Source organism: Perna viridis, chromosome 1 (genome assembly GCF_037379345.1).
Source record: "Perna viridis isolate PV_CMFRI_1.1 ecotype Kerala chromosome 1, ASM3737934v1, whole genome shotgun sequence".
Classification (NCBI taxonomy): domain Eukaryota; kingdom Metazoa; phylum Mollusca; class Bivalvia; order Mytilida; family Mytilidae; genus Perna; species Perna viridis.
This window is the reverse complement of record NC_142445.1, coordinates 5474889-5486380: the sequence shown is the minus strand read 5'-3', so window position 1 is coordinate 5486380 and position 11492 is coordinate 5474889. Positions and strand designations below refer to the sequence as shown.

General features: G+C 33.1%; 1 long non-coding RNA gene across 1 annotated transcript; it reads right to left on the bottom strand.

Moving 5' to 3' along the window:
* Window positions 1-1448: 1448 nt before the first annotated feature.
* LOC148626983 (uncharacterized) lies at window positions 1449-9883 on the bottom strand. Its single transcript, XR_015919300.1, has 3 exons — window positions 9647-9883; window positions 2312-2580; window positions 1449-1550 (listed from the first exon to the last, which is right to left on the bottom strand). It is a non-coding gene; the product is annotated as an uncharacterized LOC148626983 (long non-coding RNA).
* Between the last annotated feature and the right edge of the window lie 1609 nt (window positions 9884-11492).

The window sequence follows — 11492 nt, the reverse complement described above, 5'->3', positions numbered from 1 at the left end:
AGATTATGGTGATGGATAAATATTTACACTAAACTTTTAAATAAAGTCGTCCTTGGAAACCGATAGTGGTCAAACACATATCGAATATAAATTATAAATAGGATCATTATAAAGTTCAACTAATATTTATGAGTAATATGTCATTGTTAATACCAATTTGTCTAGACTCAAATAGCAAGCGATCGCGTGTAACAGGCATTAAAGTATACGTATTGATATTAGCAAAGGCATATCATGCAGTCTTTATTTGTCTTTATTAACTTTGATTTCGAATGAACATACAATACTGGGTTATAAAGATCGACGTTTTGGGTAATAAAGATTAAAATAGATTAACGACCTCTAGTTAGTCCTACTCTAGGCGTAAATGTTGATTAAGAAATAAAGATAAACAGGTTTGATTAAAGTGTTAGAAAAAATGATCGACAATTATATAAGCAATTAAAAATATTAGTGAAAATGCAGTTTGTACCATACTGATTGTAGGAATATTGAACAGATTTGTTTGTGAAAATTTAGTGGTTCAATGTAAATTTAGCGGTCAAAAGCATACCATGAGAAATATCAGCGAAAGAAAGATTCATATATCATGAAGTATTTATTTTTTTCTATAAAAGACCGTATACATATATATTGAATGACCAGTTGAGTATTAAGAAAAATATGTTAAAATCAATTGTAAAACAAAAATTGGTTGATCAATACGTTCAGGATTAGTTCCCACAACTAGGTAACTTTTCACAGGGGATAATTATATGGATCTTTTAAGAGTTAGAGTCGTATCTGATAAAGCTGATCGTATTTATATGGCAAAATTTAGATGCTCTGATTTTAAACTTCCTGTTGAGACTAGGAGATGCGTCAGCATACCTATACACCAGCGAATATGCAAATTTTGTAAAACTCTGGGAATGAATACCATAACCTATTAATTGTATAACTATCCCGAAATTGACGAAGCTAGAAACAAATTTATTTCCACCATATTATACTCGGAATTGAAATGTGAGCAAACTGAATTGGCTATTAACGTATTGTAATGTTCATGTATATCGCAATCATTCATATTTCATCAAAAACATTATCAAAATTCTTGCATCTATGTAGATTGATTAAAGAATATGTATATTAAATTCTAATATATAGTTATTCACTTACACATTTCATCCAATTTTAATCCATTCACATTAAATTTTAAAAACCCACGTGCTGAGATCCATGAATGAAGTCACGTGGTATGATAAGCTTGCGATATACACACATGCATTCATTAACTACCAAGTACTATTATGTCGTCTTATCTTGCCTTTGTTCTATTTATAAAATGTATGTAAAAACTGATTGACCTCTTGTACACCTCGATGTCTGAGGATAAATAAAGTGTTTGTTGTTCGTTTGTTGATGTTGTTTAAATTTTTCTTTTTATACTTTAGTTGTAAAAATTCAGTATTGAAACTTAGAACATATGTGTAACAATTACCTTTCATGCAGTTACATTTATGACAAAGACAGTAACCCCAGTTGAAATATTTATAGATTAAGCTGTGTCTCTGAAATGTAAAAAAAAATTGCAGTGGTTATATTGCAGCTGTTTGAAGGGCATTCAAAAATTTGTACATAATGTCGTTTGTATTAGAAAGTGTGGAAATGCAAATGTATATATTTTTTAAATTTCTTTGCATTGCATGTGTCTTGTTCTTTCGTTGTTTTAATATTTACGGCTATAGTTTTAGTTTTAGTTTCGTGTAAGTATTGTATTTGAAATGCCTATAGCCCGTTAAATATTTACTCTAGGCTCAGGTACTTCGTACAACTTTAAGTATCCGCCAAAATAAGAAACGCAAGACTTTTCCGTGTACCTTTTTGCCTGAAAATCGCAAAATTGTTGCCCCGCAAAATATCCGACATAACGTATCCTGTGAAGAATGATATTAAGTTACGGTGAATGGATTGAAATGTCACTTTCAATGATTGAATCATAATTTTGATAAATTCGTCTGAAAATCAATCCTTTGAATAGTGTAATTGTCATTTTTGTGAGATTATATTCAATCTTCAACTGGAATACAGTCTTTTCAGATACTGCAAAACAAACCAAACTCTATAAAATGTAAAATGTGCATTATTGTAGGATAATTTCACTGATACATAATTCATGCTGTACTCTGGAAAACTTAAAAAGTTGAAAAAAAACATGAATTCGGAAGAACAATTTACAGATAACAAAGTCCAAAGATATTGCCAAAACATGAAAATATGAAAAAAAAACTAATTACCATAGAATTTGAAAGAACTCCCCACTTACACTTACAAAATAACGGGTGTGACATCAAGTGGCCCCGGAGGATATACATGCCATGGTCTGCGAGCGGCAAGACATTCCAGCTAAATTTTAGCTTTGTTAGAAGAAAAAGTTATTTCCTTGTTTTAGCAAAACAAATTAGTATGCAGTTTTGTTTCTTAACACAACTTCCATGTTTTGATGTCAATTAGCATATAAACAGTATACTTCTACAGGCGAATGGTCCTGACAACAACTGTTAAACACAATTTGTTTCCGAATGTCATGTACGTGTCTTCCTGTAAAAACGAAGAAATTATAAGATTCATTAAAAAGATGCATATTGATGCTGAATTTACACAATGATTTTTATTTCTTATTAAGGATACCTATTAATGTGTTATAAAATATATTTTGCATCTAATGTGCACCCATAAAGTTCATTGACATATTTTTCAGCTCTTACTGGTTTTTATTTTATTAAATGCACGGAAACTACATTAGTGAGTGTCGAGTACAACATCAATTTAAGAATTATTTCACTTGACCTTTCGTACAAACCCTCAGCTATGCTTTTTACCTAATGAAAAGCTTTCACACACCACTTTATCAGCTACTGAACTAATATTGCATCTCCCCAAATTAATCTTGAACAAACAGAACAAAATAATGACCAGTTTGTGCTACATAATTGTAATAATCTGCATTCAATTATGTAGTTTTCTAAAAAGACATCGACTTCTTTCAATTGGATGTGTTCCTAATTCGCGTTACTTTTCGACTGACACAAATCATTATATTGACTTTCATACTTTACCATTATAGTTAATGTCCTTATTGTTGACTTTCCTCATATATTAAGCTTCAAAATGCCCCAATTTATTAATCAATGTTAGCTGAACTCAGCATCGCTTACTTAATTTGGTACATATCAAGGAGCCTTTTGTGTGCACTGCACATGCACAAGTCAGTGAACACGACATGATTTGCAAGTATAATTCTATGTTAGCAATATTGATGATATTTGAAACATTATCTAATATTAATTGTCCCAAATCTTTAATTTATTTTATGTCATATAGATAGTTTAAAGAATTAAGAAATTAGAGGCGAATGTAATGCATATATGATGTTTTTGTTTTTCAAATGAACTTGTTCATGTATAGAAATATTTATGACATAAAATTATTTCGTTTGCATAACAAAACATCATATCCAGAAACGTGTTGAATAAGACAATTTACAGAAACAAAACATCAATAATTTCCTTATGTCTCCTTTTTTAGTGTATTGAATGTTATATATACCATGTATATATGTATGACAATGCCAAGAAACAATAGATAGGTATTGCTGCCGGTCTGAAAAAAGTTATAATACTTGATAAATGTGTAGTCAATCTAATTGACCTATAAACACTACTGTACCTTATGGTTGTTCTTCAAACTAATGACATATGATCATCCCTCAAATATGAAGTGAATATTTGTTTAATTAGAGCTCCAAAAACGAAGTTTGAGATCTCTATTGTTTCTTCTTCTTCTTCTTCTTCATATCATTATTATTATTATTATTATTATTATTATTATTGTTTTTACTCCGTTTATTATTATTATCAGTATTATTAAGTTCCCGAACACAAAGCGTTGGGGATTTATTGTTTTTGCACGGTTTTTTCTGTATTATAAATAAGTTGCCAACACAAAGTTTTTCGACTTATTTTTTTTTGCTCCGTTTTTTACTGTGTTTCTTTTAATTATTATTATTAAGTCCCCGAACACGAAGTCTTGGGGTCCTATAGTTTTTGCACCATTTCTTTTGTTTACTATTATTATCATTATATGACCGGTGAACGTATCCGCGCGTTTTCTCCGAAACTAATAGAGGGATAGGAACAAAACTTCCTGAGAAGTTTGGTCTTACCCCGCAAAAGAAGGAAGGCGCTTTGGCAGAAACGGGGATAGGTCATAATTTAGGACATTGCGATATCTCGGAAACCAAGGTGGCCAGGAACTTGAACATTGTGTGGTGGTAGAGTTTGATGAGCTCTTTAATAATTTGCAAAAATAAATGAATCGATATGTTTTGTATTGGCATGGTAACAAAAAAGGCCATTTCAGATGTTTTTCTTTATGTAGGAAAAATGACTTGAGATATCATCACCAAACTTAAGAGTTATATAAATCTAAATGTGATTATTTAAGATTGCCACCGATTTAAAATTGCCGCCATCCAAAGTAAGGTACCCCGTTGGAAAATTGTGTAAATGTCATTTTATTGAACTTAATATTTAGGTTTAAAATTGTATGCTAAATTTAATATTTTTGGAATGTTTATCCAAAGATGTTCATTGCACACAAAAATTGAAAGGAGTATCGGTCGAAAAAGGGTATAGGTCATAATATAGGACATTGTGATATCTCGTAAATCTAATTAGCTATATTGGAAAGTTGGTGTTGTGATAGAGTTTGATAATCTCTATAATAGTATCTAAAAAAATGAACTGATATTTCATGTGTTACCATGGTAACGACAAAAATGAGAAATTTGGTTGATTTTTGTGATTTTTCAGATGCTTTTCCTTTATGTAGGAAAAATGGCTTGAGATATCTTCACCAAACTTAAAGGATATATAAACCCATCTAAGTGTGAATAAGTTTCATATTTTAGAATAATGTAGACTGCCTTTCAAAATGGCCGCCGTCTAAAATAAGGTTCCCCACAGGAAACAGTGGATTTTTCATCCAAATTTTATTAAACTTGGTATACAGGCTTAAAATTTTATACTGAATTTATTTTTTTGGTTCTGTGATCATTTGGGAAACGTAAGGGGACTTATTTGTGACTTGCCTGCAAGCACAACTTAAAACTTGTTATTAATTAAGTCCCCGAACACGATGTGTCGGGGATTTATTGTTTTTGAACGTTTTAATTTGTTCGAACGTTTTCTCGGAAGCTAACGAAGGGAAAGGAACGAAACTTTCCAAGAAGTTGTGCCTAACACCACAGATATGCATGCCACAAAAAAGTTGAAAGGAGGGGCGCTTTGGCGGAAAAAGAGGATAGGTCATAATATAGGACATTGCTATATCTCGGAAATCTAGGTGGCCAGGAACTTGAAAATTGATGATATGGTAGAGTTTGATGGGCTCTACAATATTATGCAAACAAAAGTGAATCAAAATTTTTGCCATGGTCACAAAAAAAAGCGGAAGAATTCGCCGTTTTTTTGTGTTCTCTCAGATGTTTTTTTCTTTATGTAGGAATAATGAATTTGGTATCCAGGTTCCTTACGCTGCTTTGAATAATAATAAACAGATTAATTGACAATAAGATTCTCAAAAGACATATTAGAAAGCAAGAGGCGCGTTTCTTGGAAACGTAAATTTAAATTATTATCATTTTTACCGGTGATCTTGTCCGCGCGTTTTCTCGGAACTTAATCGAGGGATTAAAACGAAACTTGCTGAGAAGTTTGGCCTCACTCTATAGATGTGCACGCCGCAAAAAAAGTTTGAAAGGAGGGTCGCTTTGGCAGAAAACGGGGATATGTCATAATTAAAGGACATTGCGCTATCTCGGAAACCTAGGCAGCCGGGAACTTAAAAAATGATGTAGTGGTAGAGTTTGATGAGCTCTAGAATATTATGCAAAAAGTAATTCGATATGTTTTGTGTTGACAAAAAGTGGCCACTTTTTGTTTGATTTTTCAGATGTTTTTCTTTATGTAGGAAAAGATGTCTCAGAAATATAGTGCCTAGAGTTTGAAATTCTGTGCAGTGATAATGCTAGATATACAAAACAAGATTAAGGAAGAAAAAAAAAGCGGAAACGATATGTTGCCCGTTGCCAGATTACCAATTTTCCCGTCGAGTTTTCAAAATGCTCCGATTAAAATGAAGTTTTGTATTAAGGGTCGAAACTGAAATGCTGAGTTCAAATTTTGACATTTCAAGAAGATTCGAAAGTGGCCGTTACAATGGCAATCAATTTTCCGCAAATATTTTAATTTTGCTCCGATTCGGATAAAATTTATCAAAAGAATATTCCTAATCAAAATGTGTAGGTTTCGAGACAATAGTGTGTACGGAAGGTGATTTGCCAACATTTTGCGAAACTTAAACTTAAATTATCATTATTATTATTCTAAAGTCACCGACCACGAAGTGGCAGTGACTTATTGTTTTTACTGTGTTTTTTCTTATTATTATTATTTTAATTCTCCTGTCATAAAAATTGCTGAAGTGTCCGCCCATTTTCTCAAAACTGGCTAGTCCAACTGAGATAAAACTTTTCAGGATGTTAGAACTACTCTTCAAAGGATGCAAAACTTTAAAAACAAATTTTCAGCTGCCGGCATTTTTTCAAAATGGCCGCCGGACTAAAGGTGCCCATATTTTACACCGGAAATTTGAATCTCATATATCTGAAAAACTGCTGATCAGAATTAGAACAAACTTGGTCTATATATTAAGCTCAATAGTGAAAACAAAATCCTGAAAACGTCGCGTGCGTCTCGGCCGTCATTTTCAAAGTGGCCGCCAAAGCGGTCGAAAATTCAAACTTGTTCGATTTAGATGAAAATTGATGTCTAGGTTCTTTGAACCCTCCAAATTAATAATCTGCGGCTCAATTGGCAATATGAGCTGGGTATCGGCTGCCATTTTCTAAATGGTTCCACCGCGGTCAAATATTTAAAGTTGTTTGATTAATAATAAGCAGCTCAATTGACGATATATTTCTCAAAAGATAGATCAGGAAACGGGAGGCGACTTCTGCAGGTTTCGTTGTTTTAATTATTATGTCACGTTCTGTTCCTGAATTTTTGTCCGACCGAGATCTCATCAACCCTAACGCGGAGTTTCATGAAACTTGAAACCCATATGCGTATGCGGTACCACCTAGAGTAATCCATTAGCGTTTAAAAAGTTTGAAAAAGAGGACCATTTTAAAATGGCAGCTAGAAAAGTGGAATAGGTCAAAATATATTACATTGCAATATCTCGGAACCAGCAGTCAGGAATTTGATATTTGGTACAGTTGTAGAGTTTGGCATGCTGAACAGGATTTTGCTAAAATTACAGAAAAAGACATAATGCCAGTTGCCATGGCATCCGATTTTCCCTCCAAAATTGAAAAATAATCCGAATTTTATTAAATTTGTAGGACAAAAACGACACACTGAGTACGAATTGTCCTTGCCATTGTAGCCAATTTTCACGCCAACATTTCAAAATGCTCCGATTTTGATGAAACTTGTTTTTTTGTGGGTGAAAGTAACATTCTGAGTCAAAGTTTTTAAGGCGATTTGTAGGTTCACGTTACCATGGAGACCGAATTTCCCCACCAACATTCCATAATTCTAAGATTTGAATGAAAGTATGTTTTAAGGTTGTTAATGACTTCCTGAGTCCAAATCGTGGGATCAGAGCAATATGCTGATTCCAATTTTGAGTTTTGAGACTGTTTGGAGTCACAGATGAGACCGGTTTTGGGAGTCCTTTATGATCTCTCAGATCATAATCACCTCTAATTCGATTTCAAATTACGTGTTTAACGAAACAATTGTGTAAATATCATATGGAAACGTATTTGAATAGTAAGCTAAATATTAAATAAAGAAAAAAACATGTATGTAGCGCTAGCAAAAATATGTTTTTATAGAGAAAAGTTCGAATTTTCATAAACATTTATTTGTGCAAGTACGAATTGACGAGTAACATATATGCTGTTGCTTCAGATCAGAGCCTTTCTAAAACAACAACAACATAACATTACTGTAACTCCCGTTGCAAATTACGTTTGTTTGTTTGTTTGTTGGAGTTTAACGCCCGAGCAGCAATATTTCAGCTATATTCAGGTGATGAACATGAAGTGAATGATAAATGAACATGAAATGATGATGAAATGAAAAATGGGATAGGACAGAAGGATAATGGGGTCGAGAAATTTTGATTGCCACTGGAAATAGGGAGAGGTGGGTAGGGTCGGCCAATTTAGCCTCCTGTGGCGGAGCCCTATGGTACGGGAGAATACCACAGTAGGTTTTTTTAAAGTGCCAGGAACGCGGCATCTTTCCAAACACGGTGCACCACTATGGTTTGCGGTCAGGTTTTCCGTATTATAGCCCGACAACCCCAGCATGTAACACGCAAGGGGTATCCCATTCCACCGCCTGGGGCACACAACCCAGTTGCTCTGTGGGCAGAGCGCACTAGCCCCCGGCTAAGGTTTTGAGCACTATTTAGTCGCTTTTTACGACAAGCTTAGCGCTGCTACAGGCCTATTCTTTTGACACCCGGACCTGTACGAGTCTTCCAAATTACAGTATTTATGTTATTAACATCAGTAACATTCTTAACCGAAAAAAAAATAACGCCTTATTCAAAACTTAAATTATTCATTAAGTCTATTACAAATACAACAACACAATTACCAATAGAAAATTTTAACTATAAACAAGCATTGCAAGAAAAATAGTCCCCCCAAGAACCATCTGACTTACGAATGCCCGACCTTCATTGATAACAGCTCGTCTTTTAATGTTATCATCAGCTGATCGAAACTTGATTCTAAATGAAAATATAAAAAAAATTGATATCCCATGGACCGAGGTTTCGATAACCGTAATGTGGTACCGGTAAGACATTTTAAAATCAAAATGAACGCAATAATGTTTACGCAAGAGAGTGCTTAGCGAAAAGGGACACGAACCATATATTCAATTGGGTAGAAGCAGTTGACATTCGGTAGAACGTTAGAACTTAAGCGACTGCATTAATGACCAAAAACAGCATTCAAAGCTGCAAAATATTATGAGCAATATTCTGTTTATGGAAAAAAGTAAAATATGTACTGTTTAGACTTATGCCGTCGCCAACTTTTCCCGGTGACAATTGTACGCTTTCTGTTTGTTTTGCAATTAACAGGAAACAATGAACCGTAATGGAAGCGACAGATTTATCGATAGATATTTGCATCAAAGTAAGACGGCTGCGTTGTTTCAATCTTTTTCGTGTCTTACCTTGAAATAATGTTTTGTTACATGGACCTTCCATTTTGATTATTCATTATTCCTAATGCTTACAGTTTATCAAACTTCAGTAATTTTAACGCATTATCTTGGTTTGGATAAATGTTGTAGTTAATTTCATTTTGTCATCTAGAATTGGACTAACATATTCATTTCAATAAGGTGAACAAAGTGAATATGCTATAGACGAAAAAGACGTAATTCATCTTTAGTCAAATGCTTCCTTTGTTTTCATCATAATTCTCAACGTCTGCAGTACTATACATTAGAGAATCAAATACTATATTGCTATACTCTTGTTTATATTCAAATATTGTGAAATACCAACTTACCATCTGGTCAATATCCAAAAAAGTGCAAGGCAATACAGACAGGTGTCCTTATCTTTGACTGTCATGTTGATTGCTGAAAGAGTGAAACGAAAGCAAATGCAATGACTTTCAATTCGGAATCGATTTTTCATTTTTGTATAAATTAGACATTTTTTTTCTCTATTTCAAATATCACTTATGAAATCTTCCAAAATAACACAATTTCACTCTTCGTCCTAAAAACCTCGATGATTTCAGAACGCGATTCATATGTTCAACCACTACTCTGCAATTTTTGTAAACCTGTATAAAAACAATTGAAATCAGTTTTCGTTTGGATCAGCTAAAGTTGGGAAGATACAAAATATATTAGTTTGGCGTTCGTTTGCGATCAACTCGAATTTTATTACTTTTAAAATTCTCATTTTTGATGTTTTATCCAGGAAGATTTTTGTTTCGTCCCTGATTCGTGATTCGTTTACGATAAAAAAAATATACTCACTGCGTTCGAAGTTAAAAGTACAACAGTAATATATAGTTGGTCATTTGAATGTACCAAGTTTTGAAACATGTAATTGCCATGACAAGCACGTTCACTTCTGTAATAAGGTTTGATTTCATGGATTGTCTTTGGAGTTTGATCACAATTCAGTAAGAGAGACGAACTATAATTCATTTCCATTCCTATCAAAGGCATGGAAAAGCTCTTTATGCAGCCTTGTCCTAGAAAACTAAATACCACGTGTTAATGACAAGGTTTAACGATTCAATTAAAGTGTGTTGCTGTTCTCAGAAAGTTCAACACTGTGATTTGATTAGTGGCAAAATTACTAGATATTATTCTTTAGGTTTGAGGAGTTTACACTTAACATATAGAAAGAAAAGAAAAGAAAACTGATAGGCATACAAAAAAAAAATAACAAAACAATAGCTGTCAGTTGTTGACTAGATTGTCCTATGTTTTATCCTAATATTCAAATTGAAGTTGTTTACTCTTCCCTTTAATTATTTGTTCCAAGATATGAAAACTATCCATGTAATACAAAAAATCACAAGAGTCGTGAAATGTGAGTGATTGAATGTGTTTAAATTAATGATTTATTTTATGAATAGTTTTTTTTTGTAAAAAGCAGTCCTTTTCATATTTTGATAGTGAAGTTGTAACAATAATATAGCAGTTACCGTTAAAGAAAACAAGTTGATTAGGCATAATAATCTATATTTCAGTCGTCTGTTCTGCTTGTGGTGTTCTTTTGTCTGTGGATCTATCTTTTTTTGTTTTAAATATCGGAGGAAAAAGGAGCAACATCAGAAGCACAAAACGTGATAGATCCACAGACAAAAGAACACCACAAGTAGAACAGACGACTGAAATATCAACCAAAGAAAAACAGTAAAAACACCGAAACAAACATCATAAACTCTTCAAAAATCAACTCAAATGATCAAGAAAAATGATGGCAGTTCATATTCTGTGCTGTTTTTTAAAAGTAAATTTCCTTGAAAGGGGATGTATTAATTTAATAGATTATCCAACTGGAAATGCAAAACAGTTCTGACGACCATAAAGCCGTATCATTGAATGGGTAAGATGTTCTGTCACAGAAGTTTAAATCGCCGAGTCAAGTATAAAATATCATTATAATTGTAGCACAAATAACAAAACGAAAACAAATACTTTCATACAGTAGAGCAGCTTTCTTTTTAGGTCAGTTATTACATAATTACGTAAATTTCAAGGTTAGTGGCAGACTGCACTTGGCCGGTAACAATCTTAACTTCATGACGTTAATGACAGATAAAATGATGACAGGCAATCCGCAAGTCGAGGTCCAACATACATGACAACCATGCGGCTAATTCTCTA